Genomic DNA, 15644 nt, shown 5'->3' with positions numbered 1-15644 from the left:
GTCTCCAGAATCTTTCACCTAGGACACAGGGCACACTCTTGACAAGGAAATCTAAGTTACTCCCAAATCCTCCTGACTTTGTTTTCTTTTATTTTGTAGAGCCTTATGAAGCCTACTGTGGCTCACATGCAGATACCAACAATATATTACACATTTCACACACTGCATCTCAAAACTGGGGCCCCATAACTCCTCTTAAGGGCCATTTGAAAACATGCCAGGGTGTTTTTATTGTTGCAGTGGGGTGTTACAGGTACTTAGCAGGAGGGGCCAGCCACGCCAAATGTCTTCCAATTTGCAAGGCAATATTTCATAAGTAAGACTAGTCCCCTCTAAAACACCAAACGTGTGCTTGTTGAGAAATAAAAATTTTACGCTGATGTTTATTGGTTGATTGCTTCGGCAAATATTTACTGAATACCTACAATGTGCCAGACATGGTTCTAGGCATGGAGGATCCAGTGATAAAAAGACAAAAGTCCCTGCGTTGTGAAGCTGACATTCTACTGAGAGGGTAAAGTCATATTTTCTTGGTTTTAAGAGTTGGTCTAAGTGGTTTTTGTTTTGGTTTTGATTGGAGTGTGGAAGGGGAAAACAATTGTACTAACAGCCATCTGTAGGAGGCAGCTGGATGGCTGTCTTGCCCCATGAACCTGCCTTATAAATTCTGTGGGCCGGGGTTACTTGAACTGATGGATTCCAAGAGTCTGCACATCTGAGGGACAATCAGGAAGAGAAATGCTTGGGACAGGGATATATTAACTCCACGTATGAACTCTTGGAATTAGGATTTGGTGCTGTGTTCCTAACACCTATAATGTTTTGTAAATTATGGCTCAAAATTTATGATTAGAACACTCTTAAAAGGGAGAATGTTTTAAATATGAGAAGCCAGTATCTAGGTGTCTATTAAAGATCAAATTATTAGCAATTGTTATATCATACATTTTTATGATAATATTCTTTCAATAAGCATATTGACTAAACTAAGAATGGGAGACAAATCAGAGCTTTACAGTTTCTTAAAAAGACTATTGTTGACACATGCACACGTATGTTTATTGCAGCACTGTTCACAATAGCAAAGACTTGGAACCAACCCAAATGGTCATCAATGATAGACTGGATAAAGAAAATGTGGCACATATACACCATGGAATACTATGTAGCCATAAAAAAGGATAAGTTCATGTCCTTTGCAGAGACATGGATGAAGCTGGAAGTCATCATTCTCAGCAAACTAACACAAGAACAGGAAACCAAACACCGCATGTTCTTACTCTTAAGTGGGAGTTGAACAATGAGAACACATGGACACACAGAGGGGAACATCACACACTGGGGCCTGTCGGTGGGGCGGAGGGCTAGGGAAGGGATGGCATTAGGAGAAATACCTAATGTAGATGATGGGTTGATGGATGCAGCAAACCACCATGGCACGTGTATACCTATGTAACAAACCTGTACGTTCTGCACATGTATCTCAGAACTTAAGTATATATTAAAAATTTGTTAAAAAAAGAGTATTGTTTCTCTTTATTCTGAAATTATGTAAAATAAGCTTCTATTTAATACCAAATATAATTTTAAGATAATTAAAGCTATACCTCACTTTAAACTTTTTGAGATAGTTCTGGAAAGTAGTATGCAAACTGATAATTTGCTTTAAGAATAAGTTTTTTATTGGTTTTGTATTTTACTTTGAAAAATACCTGATCTTGTACCCAGACCTTTGTTCTGATACTATTTTCCTGATGCTCTGCATCTTGTTCTGGATTTCCTATCCTGATGCAACATGTTTTCAACTGAAATCCTCATCTTACCCAAATAATTTCCCTATTCGCTGCTATTATCTGACAGGGAGCATCACTGTTCTCCTAATTACCCAAATGGAAACACTAACATGCTAGGCTCCTCTTCTTCCTGTATCCAAGCCCAAAGCCCTAACTTACTGTTCTTGAAGCTATTGCAAAGTGTAACTTGTTCTAGTACCATCAGCCTTAGCAACATGGAACTCTCCAATAATACACCTTTTTTTTGCCCTGCCTCCTAACATGACATTCTCTGGATACAGGATCTCTAACTTTAAATTTCAGAAGGGTTTTCTACATCTAGGTAATTTACATATACTTAGAGAGATTAGTTCTTTTGGCACCTTGTGGAATTGACAACAGGATACACTGTGAACGATTACATCCACCCTCCACTAGGAGCGATATTTGGTTTCCTTACAGCCTTATGTGCAACTAAACACAAGAATAGACATGGGTTTCTGTCGCAGTCTCTAGGCCTTCTTTACTAAAGAACTGATGAGTAACCTTTACAAGTTAACACCAGGGGAATGATTTCTGAGCTGATCTTGTCTCTTTGAGGTTTGTGTTGTTCTTACCCCAAAGTCTGGATCATTCTGGAATGCCCATGACTTGCTCCAGACCCTTATCAATAACTCGACTTTGGTTTGGTCCTCTGTAAAATATTTCTCTGAAGACTGTTCTCTTAGCCTTGGTGGTGGCATCACAGCACTATAGTTCTATCCCTCTAACCTTTTTGTTCACCTTTATCTTCTGTAACACCAAGGATGATGCGGGACCATCAAAAAGCTCTTTTGGGAAGAAGAGCCTCCTGTTCTTCCCAATAGAGCCAAAACATAACATACATTCTCTATTTGGAAAGCTCTGTGACACTTCTTGAGTAGTACAATTAAGCTTCCTCCAGGCAACAGCAATAGGGGACATTACTGTTTGAGTTAACTGTGTGTATAACTACACAGGATTGGGCCACGATCACTTCTCTGCAAACTGTGATGGCATATTTTTATCTGATATTGCTTCTCTGTATCTTCTTTCCATTTGGAAGATCCTTAGCATCTGTGAAGGATTCTGTTGTTCAATCAACACTAATCCTCATTTTTCTCTTTGTAGAAAGCTTAGTGGTTCCTGATTGCCTAACAAATTTATCACACATTTCTTATCCTAGCATTTATGTCTCTTATTAATACAGTTCCAACTTACCTTTATGATTCTCTTTCCAACTCACGCTCTCTTATTCAAAATCCATACCTAGACAAGTAGATCCTTTTGCCATGTCCAGTGCATGTGTAGCTTCCTATCCTCATTCCTCTAAGCATTGTTCATCTTTCCTACTTGTAGTCACTAATGCTATCTTTGAGTGTCAGCTAAGAACTATCTTCCCTGTGAACTCTCCTGGAATTTCTTGCTGGAAATATTGTCTCCATGATTTTGGTGTTCATAGTATCTTGTTTTTACCTATCACCTCTGGATGTAGCTAATTATTAATATCTACCTCCAAGGTGTCAGCTCCTTCGGAGAAAGGGTGTGTCTTACTCAGAGTACTCCTGGAATACTATGGGGATTCATGGCAAGGGTCAGGGAACATTTGTTGAATGAATGAATGAGAGTTGTTGCATAGATAGGAAACTCATTATTTTTGCTAATTTAGACCTGTTCCAAGACTGCCTTTCACAACTAATATTTCTTAAACTGGAGCCCACCTATAATAGTTATCTGGAATCCCTGCATATGTGATTCTTAATGCAATCTGAAAGCAGTGCCTAAGGCTCCACCAAGAACAGCGATTCTCGTTGGCCTGTCCCTGAAATTTTCTTGACACAACTTGTAATAGGCTATGACTGCTCAGCAAACCCAAAAGCTTCTGCATTTCAGCAACTTGTTAACAGGCCCCTGAACAACTCTAGTTAATTCTGTAGAATATACGGGATTCACTTTGAAGTGCATAATATTATTAACACAAGTCCTGTGAATTAACACTGTGACTAGGCAAGCATTGCAAATTAGATGCAGTTATGCTCGCTCTGACTTTTTAAAATGTAAAACATAATAGAGTTTCAAGGCATTTTAAGCTAGGAAATGAAATATACCAGAGTTTTGATTTTTGCAAAGACAATGACAAACTTAAAGACCAAGAATTGGTCTGTTATACTCACTGAACCCCCTGAGATAATTGTCGGCCTGCAAACATGAATTCAGGGCTTTTAAAAAAGGATGGCAACTCCCTTTATCTGTGCTCAGATTTTTAAGTTAAAAGTATAGAGGACAGCCAAATCTTGCTTTGAGCCAGATTTGCTTGCTTTTCTTTGAAGGGGGTTGTTTTCCTAGGGTTTCTTTAGAGCCTTCTGAGATCCCCACCAGGCTCATATCAGTCCCACTCAGACACACATTTAGGTCTGAATCCTTCCGGGGAACACAGGTTGGGAACACTCTTAAGAACCCACATACACAGAATATAGAATGAGTATACATTAGGTATGTGAGAGGAATAAAATATTGTGAATATGTTAGATTAGGCAAATAAAAAAGGTTCATGATATGACAGCACATACATGCACATTTATAAATAAAATCTCTATTTTTATATGATGGAATCCCAACAGATATGCTCATATTTCCAAATGAGGCATAGGTTTATATCAATTCATCTTCAGTCATCTTCCTGTTGTATTTTTATCACGTGCTTATATATGTGAAATCATTAGTAAAAGTAAAGCAAAGAATGCTGGTCTCTTTCATCTCTCAGCATTATTCAAGCAGGAAAGACAACTGTTTTTACAATGTGCTTTTAGGGTGCCAACCCTTTTAAAGGGACTGGGAAAAATTTTACTCTAAAAATATTCATGAATTCATGACTGTGAGCTTCCATTCATGGATAATTGTGATAAATGTTTCATTTACATTTCTATTATTATGGATTATCTGTTTTCTCTGTAGTTTAGATTAAAACATAATGTACTCACATGTGAAATTAAAGTGAAGCCTTCTGTGAATCACAGGTCTGCAGGCTTTAAGCGTAATTATGGTTACTCAAACATATGTTTATACCTGATCAACCATGTTTTAATCAATGCCAAATAATTTGTTTTTTAAAATAGTGAGTCTTCAAGAAAGAAATATACAGCTGGGCCCAGTGGCTCACACCTGTAATCCAAGCACTTCGGGAGGCCGAGGTGGGAAGACCACAAGGTCAAGAGATCGAGACCATCCTGGCCAATGTGGTGAAACGCCTTCTCTATTAAAACACAAAAATTAGCTAGATGTGTTGGTGTGTGCCTGTAGTCCCCAGCTACTTGGGAGGCTGAGACAGGAAAACCACTTGAACCCGGGAAGTGAAGTTTGTAGTGAGTGAACCACTGCACTCCAGCCTGGTGATAGAGCGAGACTCCTTCTCAAAAAAAAGAAAGAAATATACAAAGAAAGCACTAATATGCATTAACTAAAAATTATTTGTTGCTTTGGATATTGGTTGATTATTTAGTATCTACTTAGAACATGTGGATAGCTACTTGAAATATGATTTTGCTTTGCTATTTGACATGGTTAATAGTAAAATGTGTAAATGAATGATAATGCTTTAGACTGTATTTCAAAACCTACAGTGTATGTGCATGAATACCCTCACAGCTTTCACTTAGCTCTTCTAGCCTAAAGGTTAGAACAATACACAGACCTCCCGTTTGGATACTAGATATGACAGAGAAAATTAACTGTCCTCCAAAAGATTTGTACCCTGCCTCCCAGAGTATAGAGAATTGTTGCTGACAAGTGTCTTACCTGCAAAAGACATCGTTTCCCAGCCCTCCTTACAATTAGATGGGTCATGATACTAGTTCTCACCAGTGGAATCTGAACAGAAGTGAAACACATCACTTTTAGGTCAAATTGTTTAAAAAGAAAATGTAAAACCGTTGAACAAAGAAACAAATTTGTGACGTGGTATTCATGCATCAGAATACCCTTCCTCAATAGGGAGGAAAAAACTACTGATTCAGGTAAAAACATGGATAAGTTTCAAAACATTGTGTGCTAGAAGCCAGACACAAAAGAGCACATATCGTATAATTCCATTCATATGAGGTTCAATAATAGACAAAACTAGTCTACAGTGAGAAAAATCAGGAAGTGGTTGCCTGCGGGGAATGGTGGGTTGGCTACACATGAGTACTAGGGAACGTTCTAGATGAAAACAATGGTTGGTGTCTTCTTCTGAATGGTTATTACACAGGTGTAACAATTGTCAAAACTTATTGAACTCAACACTTAAGATCCAAGCATTTGTGTATGCATGTGTGAATTACATTTTAATAAAACCAGATGTACCTTCTCGATTTTCTCTTTCCGCATTCTCTGATTCAGCGGTTCTCAACCATAGGCAATTTTGTCTCCCAGGAGACATTGGCAGCAGTAGTAGGAGGCATTTTTGATTGTTTTGCTTCTGCTGTCTAGTTAGTGGTAGTCAGTGATGCTTCTCAACATCCTACAATAACACCCAACGGCCCTCCACAACAAAGCATCATGCACTCTGAAATGCCAGTGGTGCTCAGGCTGGGAAACTACTGTAGCTGAATGCAGAGGGCATTGAGTCCCAGGAGACAGGTGGACCCGCAAGATACAAACATTTTGGCCACCAGCACAGGATGTTACATGATCAAGAAATAAATTTTTACTGTGATAAGGCACTGAAGTATTAGAGTTTGTTTGTTTCAGTGGTTAGCATCACTTTAATATACCAGCCTTTAAAACCTTGATGCTAAGAATAATATTTATTGCAGTGTCCTCCTTATGAGAAAATGTGAGTGAAATTTATCTTAAGTTTTAATACTGAGCAAAGCTATGCCTCCTCTAAACCATTATTGTAATTTTATCTTAAAGACATTGTCAGTTTTATAACTTAAAGTGTTTTCCTTCTTGTTTCAAATCACAGAGAGTAATTCTTAGGCAGCTCTTAACTCTCCAGGAATGTATGATTTGTGTTTCTGCATGCTCCTCTTGTCTTTAATATTTTTCTATCTTTATTTTTCCCTAGCACCAATCCCATAACTACCTCTTTTGGTATTTCGTTATTTTTTTAAAGCCTAGCTCATATCTTTTGCATAAAAATTCAGCTTATAAAAAATAAATAAAATATTATTCAAATACTTAGCATTTCCTTATTTTAGGTTTTGAATTAATAATGGTTTTCGTATCTCAGACCTTGAAGGAATTTTTATCTTGTCTTAACCTCTTAAGATCGAGAGAGATAAAATGTTGATAGTGACAGTTCGTAAAATTGTTTTAGCTCTAAAATAGAAGGCGTTCTCTACTGTATGTAAAAGTTGTATACTTTATACATGGAGTATAACTTCTTCATCACTAATTGGACACATCTTTTGAATTCTTTTTCTAATAAGGAAATGGGATTCATGCCACCCTATAGTAGACATTTTTGGCTGCTTATTCAACATCCATCCTCTTCTTCTTTTTCCTTCTGGCAAAGCTCCAATTTTCTTCAAGTATCCACCCATTTCAGCTAATCTATAAGCTTCCGGGGAGAAAGACATCCACCTAGCATAATGGGTGGTATTATGTCTGGAGTAAGCTGTGGACTTTGCCTCCCTGTCAGTCATTGTTTTAATCCATGGGTCGGTGGTGCTGTTCTGGCTACTGAATTGCAGAAGTCAACTGAGGTGGGGAGTGGGAGTTCCAGGAATGATTTTCATCAACCTTAAAAACAGACAAGAGGAAAGATCATTGTTCTGTTGCTTGTGGACACTGTTGTATCTGCCTGAGATGACGAGAACTTTGGCAGCCATCACAGGGCTATATGGAGAGTTAGCCGGAAGCACAAACCAGCTGGCCAGAGAGATAAAAAAGAGGCTGAGTATTTGTTAGACTTCCAAACCACTAACCAAAAAAAACCCTGAGCTAAATTTCCTCTCCATTTGTTGTATGAGAGAATCATTTTGTCAAGCCAGTTGACTGAGGGTTTTCTTGTACTTGTACTTGAAAGTATCCTTTCCAAAATATCTTCTGGTACCTCTCCACTGACTTAGGGTGATTTTAACCTTTACGGTGTTCTTGTGTGTGGTCAGTATGAAATCCAGGCTTATGAACTAGAGAATGCAAGACCTTTACTTTAGTCAAACTATGTTCTAAGAAGCAGAACGTATTAGCCCAAGCACCCAAGGGAGGAGTTGGCAAAGTTCTTCTATGAAGAGCCAGAAAGTAAGTATTTTAGCTGCTGGCCATACTGTTTCTGTTGCCACTCCTCAGCTGTGCTGTTATAGTACGAAGGCAGCCACTGATGAAACATACATGAATGAAGCATGGCTGTGTACCAATAAAAGTGTATTACAAAAGCAGTCAGTGGACCAGGTTTGGGTTGTGGATTTGCAGACTATGGTTTGGGTTGTGTGCTTTGCTGACTTCTGACCTAAATTACATTCAAGCCAACTAGATAATCAAGGTTGATTGTTGATGGGGACACAGAACAGGTAACTGTGGATCACTTACCTTGATCAATTTTCTCTCCTTTTTCTTGTATTGTCTTCCTTCCTGTAGAAAGGAAGACAATACAAGAAAATAACCATTTTGCAGTAAAGTGGTAGAAAGGGCAAAAGTCAGGAGAGAGAAAATTGAGAACAAGAAATTTACATCCTAGACATTCCACTTAATCAGTTAGTGAATAGCCAGTGGTTGGCTACACTCCTCTGAAACCATTTGTCTAGAAAAGCCCATAATCTTAATGCATTTGAAGGAGAAAAATACATTGGAACCAGGTTTACTCCAATCCGTCTCTTTTTACACAAAATATCTTTGACCAAATAAAAGGCAACATGAGCTGCCTTCAGAGTTTGCATAAAGGCAGATGCATCTGGGCAGTCTGTACAAGGATGCTGTTCTAATTAGGAAAATGGGAAATCCGTTATTTCTGAAAGTACCAGCCTGTCATATTTAGCCAGCATACTCTGAGATCTAATGAACCTCTGTCAAAAACAACAAGGGGTAATGGAAATCAGGTAAGACTGATATAGAAAAATGCCAGTGATGAGTATCCGTTGAGAAACAACTAAGAGAGGAAAAGCAGAATGGAAATTGGGGTGTCCTGGCTTAGCTGGTCCGATGATAAAAAGTATGCAAATGTGCACAGCACATCTTTAGAATACCATTATTACAAAGCCCATCTCATACTTCTCATTGCTCTGTTTCTTTAAATGCAATGCTTTCCCTGAAAGTAGGCTGACATGAAATCATGATGTTAAAGCAGATCTTTAGTGTACATGAGCCCCAGAGTGAAAGGATCCCCGTGGATCACTCGATTCCTCTGTGACAGCTGGTGAGGGTCCGCGAAGCATGTGCCTATTAGACTAAGCATTTTGTTTTCAAGCAACTGCTCTTTGAAGCCCATTTAGAATAGAAGTATACATGTTTCACATGAATACATGCTACCTTGAGACATTTCTATCCAGCACTTTAGTGGACTCTGATTAATACTAACACATACAAAAATGGAAGTAGAACAGAAGAAACCACCCCTTAGGAAGGCTCCTCAGGAAAGATGTTATATTAGCTTTAGGTCTAATTAGGTCCTTTCTGTCTTTGGGGGAATGGAGGAGACCTGAATCCCTCTAATTCTTCCACACAGTTGCTCCCCACAGCCTGATTGCCACTTCGCAATTAATTGAAAAACCTATGCTTTTAAGTTGATGCCAGATGACTTAGCAGGAATAAGCACACTTACAGGTGTCTCAGGAAGCACAACTCTAACGCCTAGTACTCCTTGATGACTTCCCTCCTGATGGCACTTCCTGCAGTTTGCAACTAACTAGGCAGTTCCATGGCAAAATGGGTTACTTGCAAGTGATGTGGTGATAGAAAAGGAGTGATAATTTTAGCACTATTCGTGGAAAATATAGACAGGTTAAACAAGAAGTATAATGCTGAGTTCTAATCCTTCAGTTAGTAAAAATATTCTGTAGTTGAGTGTGGGGAGCTAAAGGTATCATCCCAGCTAGGTCTGGAACCTTCTTTTGACCTGGATCCTCCTCCCTGCCCACTTTATCTCCTGCTCTGCATTTCTGTCCCTTTTCCAGATTGTGCCATCTCTTTTCACATTTCCACATCTTATATATGCTTGGTGAAGTCCTGCCCATCCTTCGAGACTCAGTTCAAATCCTTTTTCCTCTGTGACAGCCCCAGCGCTTTTAGGGAAAGTTATTTTCTCTTCCGTGCTTCTCCTTGTCTACTGTAGATCCCATCACAGTGGACAGAGGTTGACTGACCCAGTGATGTGTAATTCTCCTTCTTTACTGCAAGTTTCTGAAGATCAGAATTATTCATCACTGTCTCCTCAATGCCTGGTATATAGTAAGTGATGAATACATATCAGTGAATATGAGTCAGACCACTGAAAAGCTAGATGTCATCTTCAGACATTGTCCAATGATGTGCTTATTTATAAAACAGGTTGGAACAAAATCAAACTTTCCTTGCAAGGCTGTCAAACCACATTACTGAACTGAAACCCAATAAGCTCCAAATCTTACTAACAGCTTAGACAATGATTTCACATCTGGATTTCCTATGTGACTTAGGTCCACCATAGAGACCACATCTGGCTTTTTCAGTGGTGTTGCCATCACTTTCTCCCCATTCCATTTGGATTTTATTACCAAGTAAAGTCCCAGAGTGAGGTCCGTCTACACCTTTTCTTGTGGTCTTATCCCAGGGCCACATTGCTGGACAGAGAACTGAAAACAATGAGGACATCGGGGAATGGCTTTTGTGCAGAGAAATATAAGTGCAGAGGGAAGAACAAGCCCAAAGGACAGGGAAAAACCACCACCACAACAAAAACCTAGCATAAACTAAGCAGAGTTGCTTACCTGGATCTTTGAGGAAGAGCCTTAGCTGGGAGCAAGTGAAGGGATGTATCAGGAAGACTCGGGAAGACACACAGTTTTGCACATAGGGACTCAGGAGGGTGGAACCAGGGTGTAATTTCACATGTGACATTTTCAGGAAGTGACCGCTTTCTGCTGGCTCTCACTGCCCACACAGAGGCACAGGGCATAGTCCCCCTCTCCACCAGCAGCATCTTTCTCTACCTATGCCCTGACCCGCCTCATTAGTCACCAACATACACATGTATTGTGTTCCAGTGGCTGATTGTAAATATGTTACCTAGAGTATGAAACACTTTTCCCCCACCCCCACAGGAATAATATAAAATCTGATTAGATTCCTAACTGATCCACCAATCCTCATTAATTTAGAGAATTAAAATAAACTTTTAGCTTTCTTTTGATTTAATTAATACCCAATCTTTTTTTTTTTTCTTTGGAGATGCAGTCTTGCTCTGTTGCTCAGGCTGGAGTGCAATGGCATGACTTCGGCTCCCTGCAACCTCTACCTCCTGGGTTTAAGTGATTCTCCTGCCTCAGCCTTCTCAGTAGCTAGGATTACAGGTGTCCACGACCACACCCAGCTAATTTTTGTATTTTTAGTATAGATGAGGTTTCACCATGTTGGCCAGGGTGGTGTTAAACTCCTGACCTCGGGTCATCTGCCCACTTTGGCCTCCCAAACTGCTGGGATTACAGGTGTGAATCACCATGCCCTGCCCTACCCAATATTTACGGCATGATTTCTATGAGAAGGTGTATTTGGGACTCTAAATGTGAAATGCTTATTCTCCTATCCTTCTCTGCCCTGCCCGAGGAGACTTCTAGGTCCTCAGGATTCACAGGCAATGCTCTGGGGATTACAGTCCTGAGAATTGGTTAGTTTCTCACTTTTAAAACAAGTGCCATCTCTGTTACTGCATTGAGAAGACATTTTCACATCCCTGACTTCTCGCTGACTGAAGATGCAATTCCGGTTATAATTGGATGGGAAGAAATGGCATTGTCCCAGTGGATAGGGGCCTCACATGCTTTGGAAACCTTTTCTTGTACATGGGCCATTCTTGTGTTGAGAATCTGTACGTTGGTGATGATTTGGACTGACTTCTGAGTGTGTGTGTTGATGCTCACACGTGGAGATGTATGCATGCGTTTGTCCCCAGTGTCTGATTCCATCTCTGTCTCCTGCCGGTAGAGTCACACCATTCCTCGGGTGCTTTGTGCAGCCTGCTACACTCCCAGCAGGTTCCTCCTCCTGCCTGGAGCAGGGTGGGTGTTTGTTGGTGATATATGTACACTTTTTCCTTTGAGGACTTCATTAGATAGTTTTATTTTTATGCATCAAAGAAAAAATAGAATGAATATTAGACTTTTTGAGAGTAATGTGTATGTGACTTTATCATATTTGATGGCAATTTGCTTAAGGACATACTTAGGGCTCTTTATAAAGAAATGCAGAGAGTCTACAAAAGATCATTGCAAGCATAATAAATCTGGGGAAGTGGCTTCAAGATGTGTGTGATCCAATTATATACTGTACTTATCTGATTGTAAATAAGAATTCCTCCCTACTAAGATGCTTCTAGCTAATAGTTCTAAATTACAGCCGCGTGGCCTGGCTTTAAGATAAAAGCTCCAAGGTGTAGGAAACCTCCACCTTCAGTGTCAACTTAAGGCTTAAAAGCCTTAAGCTTTCTCATGGCATTTTGACTACTCTGCCTCTGAGCCTCTCCTTCCTCCTCTCCCCTCCCTCCCACCTTATTCAGATCATGCTAAAAGGAAACAGACATTTCTAAAAGAGTCTAGTGGGCTGGGTGTGGTGGCTCATTCCTGTAATTCCAGCACTTTGGGGGGCTGAGGCAGGTGGATTACTGGAGGTCAGGAGTTTAAGACCAGCCTGGTTAACATGGTGAGACCCCGTCTTTACAAAAATGCAAAACTTAGCCTGGCATGGTGGTGGGCTAAGGTGTAATCTCAGCTACTTGGGAAGCTGAGGCAGGAGAATTGCTTGAATCCGAAGGAAGAGGTTGCAGCGAGCTAAGATCATGCCACTGCACTCCAGCCTGGGAGACAGAGCAAGATTCCATCTCACAAAAAAAAAACCACCAAAAAGAGTCTACCCAGTGATGCTAAAATTTTATCTGGCCTGTGATCTAGCTAGGCATTGATGCCACACTTCCTGCCTGTCTTGCCCTGCAACTCAAATGGACAATTACACCAAGGAGGAGGGGATAATGCAAATCCTTCTGACCACAGACTAATAACCGAATTCATCCATAAACACTATAAAGAGTTCTAGAAAACCAAGTGTAGATTTTATTAAGAAAAGTTGGGAACACTTACTCTGAATGGTCTGCTAATTCCCTTTACATTTATATGCAATAATAGTGCTGATTAATAAGATCAACAGTGGCAACAATCACCTGAATGGAATTGATTTTATTTAGATCATGACTCATGCCCATGTTGATGTTTTCAAACAAATTTCTGAGACTAAATAACATGCCCCAAAAGTTGATAAGAATGTTCAGCTGCAGACATTTGTGATTACTTTGGAATTAGGGAGAGCAAGTCCATTGTTGACCTAGGTTCATGGGGGGCAGAGAATTATGTAGATGGTCGCTGGGTCCTATTGCAGAGGGCACGGTGGAATTCTCTCCAGTTCCTAACATCCAGACAGAACTCACCTTGGGGAAGCATGGGCTGCTGAGGAGTGTGGGGTCTGTGCCCTTTGCCTCCAGGGAGAGCAAGCACATAAAAAGGCCGTGAGTGGGCCGGGTGCAGTGGCTCATGCCTGTAATCCCAGAACTTTGGGAGGCTGAGGCAGGCAGATCACTTGATGTCAGGAGTTCAAAACCAGACTGTCCAATATAGTGAAACCCCATCTCTACTAAAAAAATACAAAAATTAGCAGGGTGTGGTGGTGGGCACCTGTAGTCCCTGCTACTCTGGAGGCTGAGGCACGAGAATCACTGGAACCCAGGAGGTGGAAATTGCAGAGAGTTGAGGTTGCACCACCGCACCCCAGCCTGTGTGACAGAGCGAGACTCCATCTCAAAAAAAAAAAAAAAAGTGGCCTTGAGTGCTTTCTTCATAAACTTGCTGCCTGTCAGTCACCCTTGTTCAGTTGAGTACTTCTCCCTACTTTCTCTAATTTGCTTTCATTAAAGTCTTTTAGTTTTATTTTTAGAGACATGGTCTTGCTCTGTCACCCAGGCTGCAGTGCAGTAGCACCGTAATAGCTCACTGTAGCCTCAATCTCCCGGGCTTATGTGGTCCTCCCACCTCAGCCTCCCACAATGTGGGATTACAGGCATGAGCCACCACACCCGGCCTCCAAGTCTTAACAACTCCTGTGACAACTTGTTAATTATCAAAATAGAGAGAGAAGAAAACATCAGTTTGGGGTAATGCATGTAAAGGGAGCCCTCAGGCTGATTTCTATGCTCCACCTATTTCTCATCTGAGTGAGCAGTATTTCGAAGTTGCCTCCAAGAACTGGACTTGATCATTTTGGTTTCTCCCATTTATAAGGATTCCTGAGATTCCAGGCCAGTGCCACAGGGGAACCTTGGGAAGTGTATGTATGTCAGAGAGTTAGAGGAAGAATGCCATCACAAATTGGAACCTGAATCCACAAGAGTATGAGAGAAAATTGCTTCCACTTTGGAAGTCATTATCTTGTGCCCACAGAAACCGTATGTGTAGAGCAGGCATGAGAGCTATGGTTTAGATGCGCTGCTTTGCACGTTTTACTTTGTGCTACCAATTTTTGCTTACTTGTCTCTGTGTGTGTCTCTCTGTGTCACTGTCATGGAGACAAACTGAATGAGGAAAGGAGGAAGGAGACTGGGTGAGCAGGTAATTGTGCGGTAGCTGTTCTCCAGAGAATCCCACCCAAGGGTCATGGGTGATTTCTGTTTTTCCTCCACCTTTGCCAGACTGTATTTCTACTGTGGCCTTTGAATAAACTGGAAATTTAAAAAATATATATGATAACTGCAGTTTCCTAAATCATCTGGGACTCCAGTCATCCTTCAAGTATTGTTATAAGAAGTTTCCCCCGGAACAAACTGGCTTACTTTTATCTTCAAGAATGGGATTAGTAGGGCTTGGTTAGATTGTCCAGTTTATTTAAGCCCAAAGTAGATTTCTTCCTCTAACCCAGGCCTACCTAAGAGGATGCTGAGGTCTGGAAAGAGCCTGCCTAACCTCCACAGCAGCTGGTGACACTGCTGATGCAGAGTTGTCCCTGCCCTGTGGATTGCTTTATGTTTAGGGCAGAATTGCTGCCAGTTATGAAGTGGAGGATGCTGTGTTAGTTAATGAACAGCTATTTATAAGTAGCTATGTATATGAGGTTCTAATCCAGAAGTTGGCAGGAAGGAATAAAAGAGAACTGAAAAACAAAATGCTAAATGCAACGTGGTATCCTGGGTTGGATTCTGGAACATAAACGGAGCATTAGTTGAAAAACCAGTGAAATCTGCAGAAAGTCTGGAGTTTTGGTAATAGTAATACACCAATGTTAATTTCTCAGTTTTGATGACTGTATCACAGTTAAGTAAGATGTAACAGGTGGGGAAATGAAGAATGGTATATGGGCGTTTACTGTACTATCTTTCTATAAATTTAAAATTATTCATAATTAAAAATTTATTAAAAATATGATAAAAAGAAACATACCACCCAGAGTCATAATAACTTTAGTAAAGCAGGTCCCTATTGACAGATTATTTGAAGTTTGAACTTTTTGTATTTTTTTCAAGAAATATATATTTTTACTGAATGTTTTATTTTATTTTTATTTATTTATTATTTTAATTTTTTTTTAAGAGACAGAGTCTTACTCTATCACCCAGGCTGGAGTGCAATGGTACAATTATATCTTACTGCAGCCTTGAAGTCTGGGTGCAAATGACCCTCTCACCTCAGCCTACCCAGTAGCTGG

The 15644-nt window shown here is 40.2% G+C and overlaps 1 protein-coding gene and 1 long non-coding RNA gene across 3 annotated transcripts in view; one reads left to right on the top strand and one right to left on the bottom strand.

Annotated features, from left to right (window-relative positions):
* ZMAT4 (zinc finger matrin-type 4) overlaps positions 1–15644 on the top strand; it is a 367372-nt gene that overhangs the window by 161799 nt on the left and 189929 nt on the right. The window lies entirely within an intron of this gene.
* On the bottom strand, positions 3081–8353 carry LOC108310286. Its single transcript, XR_001827696.2, has 3 exons — positions 8304–8353; positions 5586–7514; positions 3081–4809 (listed from the first exon to the last, which is right to left on the bottom strand). It is a non-coding gene; the product is annotated as an uncharacterized LOC108310286 (long non-coding RNA).

This window comes from Cebus imitator, unplaced genomic scaffold (assembly GCF_001604975.1).
Source record: "Cebus imitator isolate Cc_AM_T3 unplaced genomic scaffold, Cebus_imitator-1.0 Scaffold5, whole genome shotgun sequence".
In the NCBI taxonomy this organism is placed as follows: domain Eukaryota; kingdom Metazoa; phylum Chordata; class Mammalia; order Primates; family Cebidae; genus Cebus; species Cebus imitator.
The sequence above is the reverse complement of the archived record's forward strand: the minus strand, read 5'-3'. Positions and strand labels throughout refer to the sequence as shown.